Here is a 12,220-nt window from a genome sequence, read left to right as displayed (position 1 = left end):
CATCTGGATACTCGACTAGTAGCTGTTGTTGTAGGCAAACTCCGCTAAAGACAAAAATTGATCCCACGAGCCTCCAAAGTCAATGACACAAGCTCGGAGCATATCCTCCAAAATTTGAATAGTCCGCTCGGACTGCCCGTCCATATGAGGATGAAACGTTGTGCTCAACTCGACCGGTGTGCCCAACTCTCATTGAAATGTTCTCTAGAAATGTAAGGTAAACTGTGTACTTCGATCCGAAATGATAGACACAACACGCCATTAAGACGAACAATCTCCCGAATATAGATCTCAGCTAACCTCTCGGACGAATAGGAGACTGCTACAGGAATGAAATGTGTTGACTTAGTCAGCCTATCAACAACAACCCACACTGCATCGAACTTCCTCTGAGTCCGTGGGAGTCTAACAACGAAGTCCATAGTGATACGCTCCCACTTCCACTCAGGAATCTCAATCTTCTGGAACAAACCACCGGGCCTCTGATGCTCGTACTTAACCTGCTAACAACTTAAACATAGAGCCACATATGCAATGATATCCTTCTTTATTCTTCTCCACCAATAATGCTTCCGCAAATCCTGATACATCTTCGCGGTGCTCGGATGAATAGAGTATCGGGAGCTATGGGCCTCCTCTAAAATCAACTCTCGAAGACCTTCCACATTAGGCACACAAACTCGACCCTGTAATCTCAAAACTCCATCATCTCCTAAGGTAACCTGTTTGGCATCTCCATGTTGCACCGTGTCTCTAAGGACACATAAATGGGGATCATCATACTGCCGATCTCGGATACGCTCCAATAATGAAGAACGAGCGACTGTGAAAGCTAACACACGGCTGGGCTCAGAAACATCCAACCTCACGAATTGATTGGCCAAATCTTGAACATCCAAAGCAAGCGGTCTCTCACCGACTGGAATATAAGCAAGACTGCCCATACTGGCTGACTTCCTACTCAAACCATCGGCCACCACATTGGCCTTTCCCGGATGATATAAGATGGTGATATTATAGTCCTTTAATAGCTCCAACCACCTTCTCTGCCTCAAATTTAGCTCCTTCTGCTTGTATATATACTGCAGACTCTTGTGATCCGTGAACACCTCACATGCCATGCCATACAGATAGTGCCTCCAAATCTTCTACGCGTGAACAATGGCTGCCAACTCCAAATCATGAATCGGATAGTTCTTCTCATGAATCTTCAATTGCCGCGAAGCATAGGCAATGACCTTGCCATCCTACATTAACATTGCTCCAAGTCCAATACGAGATGCATCACAATAAACTGTATAAGGCCCTGAACCTCTGGGCAAAACCAACACTTTTGCCGAAGTCAAAGCTGTCTTGAGCTTTTGAAGGTTTGACTCACACTTGTCCGACCACCTGAGCTGGGCCCCCTTCTGGGTCAACTTGGTCATCGGGGCTACAATAGATGAAAACCCCTCCATAAACCGACGATAATAGACTGCCAACCCTAAGAAACTCCGGATCTCTGTAGCTGATGTTGGTCTAGGCCTATTCTTGATTGCCTCAATCTTCTTCGGATAAACCTGAATACCCTCTACTGATACAACATGACCCAAGAATGCAACTAAACTCAACCAGAACTCACACTTCGAAAACTAGGCATACAATTGACTATCCCTCAGATTCTGAAGAATCACTCTAAGATGTTGCTCGTGTTATTCCCGACTGGGGGAATAGATCAAAATATCATCAATGAAGACTATCACGAACGAATCCAAGTAAGGCCTGAACACTCGGTTCATCAAATTCATAAAAGCTGCTGGGGCATTTGTCAACCCGAATGATATCACCAAGAACTCATAATGCCCGTACCGAGTGCGGAAAGCTGTCTTAGGGACATCGGATGCCCTAATCCCTGATGGTAGCCATATCTCAAGTCAATCTTCGAAAATACCTTGGCACCCTGAAGCTGATCAAACAAATCATCAATCCTCGGCAATGGATATTTATTCTTGATTGTAACCTTGTTCAACTGCCGGTAATCTATACACATTCGCATCGATCCGTCCTTCTTCTTAACAAACAACACCGGTGCACCCCAAGGCGAAACACTAGGTCTAATGAAACCTTTTTGAAGCAAGTATTGCAACTGCTCCTTCAAATCTTTCAACTCAGGCGGGGTCATACGATACTGCGGAATAGAAATGGGCTGAGTGACTGGAGCCAAATCAATGCAAAAGTCAATATCCCTATCGGGTGGCATACCCGGAAGGTCTGAAGGAAAAACCTCAAGAAACTCATGAACAACAGGCACAAAATCAATAGAAGAAACCTCAGCACTAGAATCACGAACATATGCCAAATAGGCTAAACACCCCTTCTCGACCGTACGTTGAGCCTTCATATAAGAGATAACACTACGGGTAGAATGACCAGGAGTCCCTCTCTACTCTAAACGGGGTAAACCCGGCATGGCTAAGGTCACAGTCTTGGCATAACAGTCCAAGATAGCGTGGTAAGGTGATAACCAGTCCATTTTCAATATGACATCGAAATCAACCATGTCCATAAGAAGTAAATCTACACGAGCCTCAAGACCTCCAATCACAACTATAAATGAACGATAGACTCGATCTACCACAATAGAATCACCCACCCGTGTAGACACATCAACAGAAGCACTAAAAGAATCACTGGGCATGACCAGATACAGTGCAAAATAAGATGACACATAGGAGTATGTAGATCCCGGATCAAATAAAACTGAAACATTTCTGCTACAAACCAGAACAGTACCTGTGATTACGCATCGGAAGCCTCAACCTCGGGCCTAGTTAAAAGAGCGTAACATCGGGGTTGGGCCCCACCACTCTTAACTACATATCTAGGACTGCCTGCTGCTGGCTGGCCTCCACCTCTAATGGCCTGAGCTCCACCTCTAATACCTCTACCTCCACCTCTTGCACCTCTATCTCCACCTCTAGCTGGCTGGGCGGGAACACTCGGTGCCTAAACCATGGCACGGGAATCCTGATGTTGAGAGCTGCTCGATGCTCGAGGGCAATACCTAGCAATGTGCCTCGTGTCACCACAAGTAAAACAAGCCCTCGGCTGCTGGGGCTGACGACCCTGGAAACTCTGAAGCGGCGGTGCACTGATAGGAGTTGGTGGTGCACTGTAGGGCTGCTAATCAGAATATTGCATATGAGAACCACGCCACCTGAAGCACCGTGAGAAATCTGAAGTGCTGACTGAAAAGGCCTAAGAGGATGGCCTCTACCATACGAATCCCTGCCTCCAGACGAGGTACCACTGAATCTACCTGAATGACGAGGCCTCTTGTCAGACCCCTGACCACCTCCCTGTGATAGAACCATCTCAACTCTCTTGGCCATATTGGCCGCCTCCTAAAAAGAAATCTCACTCCCAGTCTCCTTAGCCATCTGGAGCCGAATAGGCTAGATGAGTCCCTCAATAAACCTCCTTACCCTCTCTCTTTCTCTAGGTGGGGAGTATGATAAGAGCATGGCGAGTCAAGTCGATGAATCTGGTCTCATACTAAGGAACGATCATAGAACCCTACTGGAGACGCTCAAACTGTCTCCAATAGATCTCTCTCTGAGTGATGGGGAGAAACTTCTCCAGGAATAGCTGAGTAAACTGCACCCAAGGCAAAGCTGGTGATGCGAATGGTCTAGCCAAATAATAGTCTCTCCACCAAGTTTTGGCGGACCCAGATAAGCGAAAAGTAGCAAAATCGACCCCATTGGTCTCCACTATCCCCATATTCATGAGAACCTCATGACAGTTGTCCAGATAATCCTGGGGATCCTCAGCAGATGAACCACTGAAAGTAGTAGTGAAGAGCTGGGTGAAACTTATCCAACCTGCGCAAAGCCTCCGAAGACGTAGTTGATCTATCACCGGTCTATGTTATTGTTCGGCTGAAGAAGCGGTACGTGACTTCGCCATTCGTGAAAGGACAAGAGTAGAGGTTTCAATTTAGCAATGAGAGAACAAAATCGCATGACAGAGAAGAATGGAAGTGAAACTTTTCCTAACTCTATAACCTCTAGGGATAAATACAGACGTCTCCGTACCGATCCCTCAGACTCTACTAAACTTGTCTATGAACTGTGAGACCCATGTAACCTAGAGCTCTGATACCAACTTGTCACGACCCTGATTTCCCGTCCTCGGGAGTCGTGATGGAGCCTACTAATGTGAGCTAAGCAAGTCGATTTTTTGAACCAATTACCTTTTTTACCCTTTTTATATTCTTTAACAATTATAAAGCAACAATGTGTAGACAACAGAATTTACAATAAGCGGAAGAAAAGCAATAAATTATCTGAATATGTGTATAATACAAATGTTTGAGCATCGACTACCCAGAACTGGTGTCACAATTTCACAAACAATTTAAGAATACTACATACAAAGTCTGAAAGATAAAAGATACATTGTTTATGAACTAAGTAGTAAAGGGAAAGATAAGAGGCGACGCCAAGGCCCGCGGACGTCTGCAGGACTACCTCGGGTCGTCTGTATGGACTGAAGACAACACCCTCACTGTTGTCCAAGCGCTCCGGTATCAGTATCTGCACACAGTGCAAAGTGTAGTATCAGCACAACCGACCCCATATGCTGGTAAGTGTCTAGCCTAACCTCGACGAAGTAGTGATGAGGCTAGGACCAGACTACCAAATAAACCTGTGTAGTTAAATCATATACATCGGAAAAATAAAAGTAGATAAGTACAGTTAAAGATGGGAGGGGGAAAACATGCTTCAGGGAATAACAGATAACAACAGAATATCAAGAGGAATATAAAGAAACCAAAATCTAATTACTAACAAGGATAAGGAAAACAAATGCAGAATTCACATTCATTTCACATCTTGTTGCAGGCATGCAACCCGATCCTATTTCATGTATCTCGTTGCAGGTGTGCAATCCGATCCCATTTCATATATCTCGTTGCAGGCGTGCAACCTGTTCCCATTTTATATATCACGTTGCAACCTACTCCCATTTTGCATATTACCATTGCAGGCATCTAACCCGCTCCCATTTCACATATTACCGTTGTAGGCATGCAACCCAACCCGCTCCCATTTCATATATTACGGTTGCAGGCGTGCAACCCGCTCCCATTTCATATGTTACGGTTGCAGGCGTGCAACCCGCTCCCATTTTTTGTCAACACCAATCAAAAAAAGGTCCTGACAAGAGATCAATAATATCAAACAAACATATCGGCAAGGGAACAATAATATGACAATAATATCCCAGCAAGGGAACAATAATGATAATAATATCCCGGCAAGGGAACAAAAATGATAATAACATCCCGGCAAGGGAACAATAATGATAATAACATGTGAAGCGCAATAAACCACAACGAAGTCATAACAATTACAATACAAGACTCATGTGGCATGCTTGACACCGACGTATAGATATTCGTCACCATGCCTATACGTCATACTCCACAATTGACATGTAGCAAATAAGACACGACTCATAATCCCTCAAGCTAAGGTTAGACCAAACACTTACCTCGATGATACGAACACAATTCAAGCCTTAACTATCGCTTTACCTATTGACTCCACCCCCAACTCGCTCGTATCTAGCCACAAGTTACTTAATTACATCAATAAACGCTAAATTAATAAATTCTAATGCATGAAAATAAGTTTTTCCAAAGTTTTACCCAAAAAGTAAAAAATCATCCCCGGTCCCACATGGTCAAAACCCGAGGTTCGAACCAAAACCCGATTACCCATTCCCCCACGAACCCAAATGTATAATTTGTTTTGAAATCAGACCTCAAATCGAGGTCCAAATCCCCAATTTTTGAAAAACCTAGGTTCTACCCAAAACACCCAATTTCCCCCATGAAAATCATTGATTTTGAGTTGAAATCATCTGAAAAGATGTTATAGATTGAAGAAAACTAGTTAGAAATCACTTACAATCGATTTGGAGAAGAAGTTGTCTTTGAAAAATCGCCCTAGGGTATTTTGGTTTTGAAAGAGTGTGAAAAATGGTTGAAATGCGTCTAAGTTATGAATTTACAGGCCTCTGATGTCGCAATTGCAACCAGGGATCGCAATCCTGGTCGTAATTGCGAACCCTTCAGAATTCTGTGACCTTCGCATTTGCGAACAAAATGTTGCATTTGCGACCCAGTCTATTTTCCGGTCTTCTTCGCATTTGCGATAGACTTCTCGCAAATGCGAAGTCGCATTTGCGATCCAGGAGTCGCATTTGCGACTAAGGCAGTAACTGGGGGGGCATCGCATTTGCGATGGAAAACTCGCATTTGCGAGGGAAGGCTGGCCAGGGCTAGTTCGCATTTGCGACCCAGCCCTCACATTTGCAAACTCGCATTTGTGAGCCAGGCTTCGCAAATGCGAAGTCTGCAGGCCGTAATAGAACAACTGAAACCTGCAATTTTTCCAAGTCCAATTCTACTCTGTGGCCTATCCAAAACTCACCCGAGCCCTTAGGGCTCCAAACCAAACATGCCCACCAACATAAAAACATCATACGGACTTGCTCGTGCATTCAAATCACTCAAATAACATCAACAACTATGAATTTAGCATCAAGATCATGAAATTTCTTAAGAACATCAAAGTTCCCAATTTCCTCAAATAAGGTCCGATTCATATCATTTCAAGTCCGTTTCTTACCAAATTTCATAGAATCGACTTAAACCACATATAAGACCTGTACCGGGCTCCGGAACCATAATACGGGCCCGATACCATCAAATTTTAAATACATTTCATTTCCAAAACTCATAAATAAACCTAGAAAACACTTTTCTTTAAAAATTCATTCCTCGGGCTTGGGACCTCGGAATTCAATTCCGGGCATATGCCCAAGTCCCATATTTTCCTACGGACCCTCCAGGACTGTCAAATTACGGGTTTAAGTCCGTTTACCCGAAATGTTGACCGAAGTCAATTTAATTCATTTTAAAGTCAAAATTCATCATTTTTCACAGATTTTCACATATTGGCTTTCCGGCTACGCGCCCTGAGTTCGATTCTTGATTTCTGACAAAGATCTTAGACTAGTATTATGGAAAAGAATAATGAACCTTGTAGCTTGCTTTAGGCGCGATCAATAATAAACCATCGTGATTGTCTACACGTTCGCGTGACATAATTATGATTCTAAAAATAAATCGAGATATGCGTTCACGCAACCTTGGCCAACTTTCTTAATGTTAATAAAGCGTTATTAATTGTGAACACGTACGTGTGACATGATTCTCGGCGCACCGAACAAAATGAGTATATGTACGCGTGACTCGTTTCAAGATAACTCCCTAATTATGAATGATCGAGTGATTAAAAGCGCTAAAATGTAAAAATGTACATAGGTTCTAAAATAAGTAACTAGACAACTTAATTAAGCCAGGTATAATTACAGTGACCGTGCTAAAACCACGGAACCCGATAATGCCTAACACCTTCTCCCGAATTAACAAAATTCCTTACCCGGATTTTTATGTTCGCGGACTGTATAACAGAGTCAAATATCCTTGATTTGGGATTCTAAACCTGTGACTTGGACACCATAAATTATCCCAAGTATAGACTTTGAATTTAAAATAAATAATCCTGTTTCGATTGTCACTTAAATTGGAAAAACTCCCTTATACCCCTTTCGGGGTAGGAAAAGGAGGTGTGACAGTCGGTAATCTCCATAGATGGCACTCATATCTATGGAAAGTATGATATTAAGTTGTTGATCGTCATTGCAGTAGATGTTAATGGAAGCATATTTCCCCTCGCATTTGGTATTTGTGCCAATGAAAGTCAAGAGACTTGGACATTATTTTTGGACCACTTGAAGGAGCACGTTGTCAGACAGTGTTTAGGTATTTGTCTAATATGTGATTGGCATGATGGTATTTTAAGTGCTGTACAGAATATAGATGCATGGCAGGAATCGTATGCCTACCACCGTTATTTGCGGCATAACCAAATGAAGAAAATAACTTTTCATAAATTTTTCAAGCTCGAGCATTACAACATATTTGGACACAATGATGTACCAAGGTGTTACTGTGGAAAACGTGCAATTTTAAATTCATGTTGGTCAAATTGAAATCTAGGACGCAGACGTTAGATGTGTAAACAACTTTTAAGTTATTATTATTGAAAGTTATGTTGGTTAATAGATTATTTATAACATGTTAATTAATAGTCTTTTGTTATCATCCCCATTTGTAGGACGAAAAGCAATGTGGTTTTAAAGAATGGTATGATAAACCCATTAACCAGGAATTCTACAAATCATGTTTGCTAAATATTTGGAATATTACCGGTGAGTACGAACTCAACTGCAAGAACAACTTGCGACATGGAAGGAGAAACTGAAAGAGGCAGAAGAGGAAAATAATCGGTTGGAAGAAAAATTCCAGTAGTTGAAGCATAGAATAATAGGTGATAGTGACTAAATAATCATATGCATACCTTAAGTGTAGTTTTTATTTTTATGTTGTACGTGTCATGTATTATCTGTAATTTTTAATGAATTTAAATTTATGTTAATTTAACTTATTTTATTTGTGTTCTAGTTTAAACTAATAAATAACCCGAAAAATAAAAATATACGCGCAATTATGTAAAACATCAAAAAATTTACTATTAGATATTTAATATTATATATACAACTCAAAATACATATCAATGAGTCCCGCAGCTTGTATGCTTTAAAGTATTGGTTGGTCTGAGGCGCATATCATCTCGCCCGACTATACTATCAGGATGATCCTCATCACTGTCACGACCCCAACCCCAGTCATAATGGCGCCCAACACACTGCTAGGCAAACCCGACCATTCAACAACATTATCCCAAATTCTTATTCAGATTATAGATAAATATCACAGAGAATTTACTAAGTCATTTCATTCAAGTGTATAATTAATAATAAAATCTGCGGAAGTTCAATTAAAATACCACACCATAGCCCAACAGAATCCGGTGTCACGAATATGAGCCTCTAATACAGAATATCCACCTATTACAAGTCTGTCTAGGAAAAATACGGAATAAAAGATAGAGATAGAGGGGAGAGATCAAGGCTGCGAACGCCATGCAGCTACCTCAATACTCCCGGATACTGCCTGCTCAGCTAAACAATTCCTCACTTAGCCCGTGGTGTACTTGGATCTGCACGCAAGGTGCTGGGAGTAATGTGAGTTCTCAGACCCAGTGAGTAATAAACATAAATAAAGGCTGAGAATAAGAAATCATGAAAAAATTACAAAGTAAACTATAACTGGCAGTTTAGAACAACAAATAGTGAAACAACAAGTCAATTAAGTCAGAGTACCAAATACTGAGACATGTATAACAGATAAAAAAATAAATGCATGAGTGCAATGCAATGCATATGATGATACACTCTAGTACCCACTGCGACGTGCAGCCCGAGCCATCCATTTATTTATCGTCGACGGCGCTCACTGGGGTGTGTGCAGACTCCGGAGGGGCTCCTACAGCCCAAGCGCAATATCAAGCCATCTCGTGGCATCAAATCTAGGCCCTCGGACTCATATCAATGTCAGTATAATCACCCAGGCTCTCGTCCTCAATATCAATGTAATCAACCAGGCTCTCGGCCTCAATATCAATGTAATCAACCAGGCTCTTGGCCTCAATATCAATATAACACTGCTGCAGCGCATAGCCCGATCCATGCTCAATCCAAAAATCATCATAAGCCCCTTGGGCATTTGTAAAACAGTAGTTCTCAGCCCGAAATATCATTTAGAAATATCATTTAAGTTTTCAAATCTTAGAAAGATGGCTGAGTTTGCAAAACAGTATTTAAAACCTTGGACTGAGGTCAAATGATATGCAAAATATGCGAAAGCAGTGATATCAATCCCTGAAGGATTCAAATAATTGGCAAGAAGCCCAAATGTAACAATTAAATCCAAGTAAGGATGATTCTCAATTTAGTTCAAGTAGAAAACACGGTAAAAACATCTCTCGGGACGGACCAAGTCACAATCCCCAACGGTGCTCTACCCCACGCCCGTTATCCGGCGTGCAAGTCACCTCAATATAGCGTTACGATGTAAAATTCCGGGGTTTCAAACCCTCAGGACATCATTTACATCAATTACTCACCTCGAACCGGCTAATTCTCTAGCTCGCGATGCCTTTGCCCCTTATTAACCTTTGAATGCCTCGAATCTAGCCATAACGATTCGATTCAGTTAATAAAAATTATAGGAATTAATTCCTTATGGAATTCTACATTTTCCATCAAAAATCCGAAATTACACTCAAAATTCGCCCGTGGGGCCCACGTCTCGGAATCCGGCGAAACTCATAAAATCCGACAACCCATTCCGATACAAGTTCAACCATACCAAAATTATAAAATTCCGACAACAACTCGACCTCCAAATCTTAATTTTTTTCATTTTTGAAAAGTTTTGCAAAAATTCCAATTTCTTCCATTTAAATCCGAATTAAACGATGAATATAACCATGTATTTATGAAATATAATCACTTTCAGATATATAACATTTACCTCAAATATTTCCCTTGAAAATCTGTTGAAAATCGCTTTTCCCAAGCTCTACAATCGTCACAAATGAATAAAAATGGCTAATTCCCGAATATAAGCTGTTTTCCAGGCAAGTCGCATCTATGAAATGCGACTTGCACTTATTTCTAGCCAAAACAAAAGGCAGTCCCAGCCTTCACTAAATTTGTCATAACTTTCTGTACAAATATCGGAATGATGAATGGTTTAACTTTCTCGAAACTAGAATGCAAGGGCTACAACTTTCATGTTTTGTAAATTTACAGATTCCTTATGTATTTTGAGATATAAGGTTCTGAATAGGCTCCACGATTGCACAGTTGCTGTCCAAGATAGCTTCTGCAGCAGAAAATTCCAGCAATCCTTTTATCCGATTTCCATTCCGTTAACCTTCCGAAATCCACCCGAGGCCCTCGGGGCCTTAACCAATTATACCAACTTGTCCCAAAATACAATACAAACTTAACAGTGCGATCAAATCGCCAAAATAATGTCAGATACCACGAATTAAGCTTTAAAATCCAAGAATTCCTTCAAATTTCATAAAACATCAAATTTTCCATTTTGAGTCCGAAACACGTCAAACGACGTCCATTTTCAACCAAACTTTACAGAAAGTGCTTAAACCATATATAAGACCTGTACTGGGCTCTGGAACCAAAATACGGGTCCGATACCATCACTTTCTAATCAAATTTCATTTCCATTTTTCTTAAATATTTTCAGAAAGCAATTTTACTCAAAAATTCATTTCTCGGGCCTGGGACCTTGAAATTCGATGATTCTTGTTCCTATGAGTCACAAATAATAATACAAATATAGACCTTAGGTTGAAACTCAATTCGGAGCTCATTTGCTCAGTTCAATACCCATTTCGCTCGTTAAACAATTAACTCATGTTTCGCGTCAAAAACTCAATCGCGACTTGATAAATTAGACCAAACTTTTCAGATCACTCCTATAATTCATTATCAAAATTCCGGAAGTCTCAAAATCAAATTTCAATCTCTAGAACTAAAAATGGACCTTTGGATCATTACTTGCTCATAATCAAAACGCCAAAATCTTCCATAAACTCTTCCAAAACATATCCGAGCCTCATGGGACCCCGACCAAACATGCCAACATAACTCATAACATCATTCAAACCTGTTCCAATCATCAAAACATCTCAAACAACATCAAATTACCCAAAACTCATCGAATTCAAGCCTAAATTTTCAAAAACTTCTGAAATACACTTTTGATCAAAACCTCGACCAAATGATGTCCGAATAACCTGAAATTTTGCACACACATCAGAAATGACCTAACGAAGCTACAGCAACTCTTAGAATTCCATTCTGACCCTCGGATCAAAATCTCACCTATCAACCGGAATTCACCAAAATATTGACTTCGCCAATTCAATCCTAATTCTACACCGGACCTCCAAAACCACTTCCGAGCACACCCCTAAGTCACAAATAACCTCCTGGAGCTAACCGAACCGTTGGAATTCACATCCGAGCCTTTTAACTCATAAGTCAACGTCCGGTTAACTTTTCCAACTTAAGCCTTCTTAAAAGAGACTAAGTGTCTCATTTCTTATCAAAACCACTCCAAACCAACTCGATCACATAAAATATGGATAATAAAGCATAAAGAAGC

Source organism: Nicotiana sylvestris, chromosome 8 (genome assembly GCF_000393655.2).
Source record: "Nicotiana sylvestris chromosome 8, ASM39365v2, whole genome shotgun sequence".
Lineage (NCBI taxonomy): Eukaryota > Viridiplantae > Streptophyta > Magnoliopsida > Solanales > Solanaceae > Nicotiana > Nicotiana sylvestris.
The sequence above is the reverse complement of the archived record's forward strand: the minus strand, read 5'-3'. Positions refer to the sequence as shown.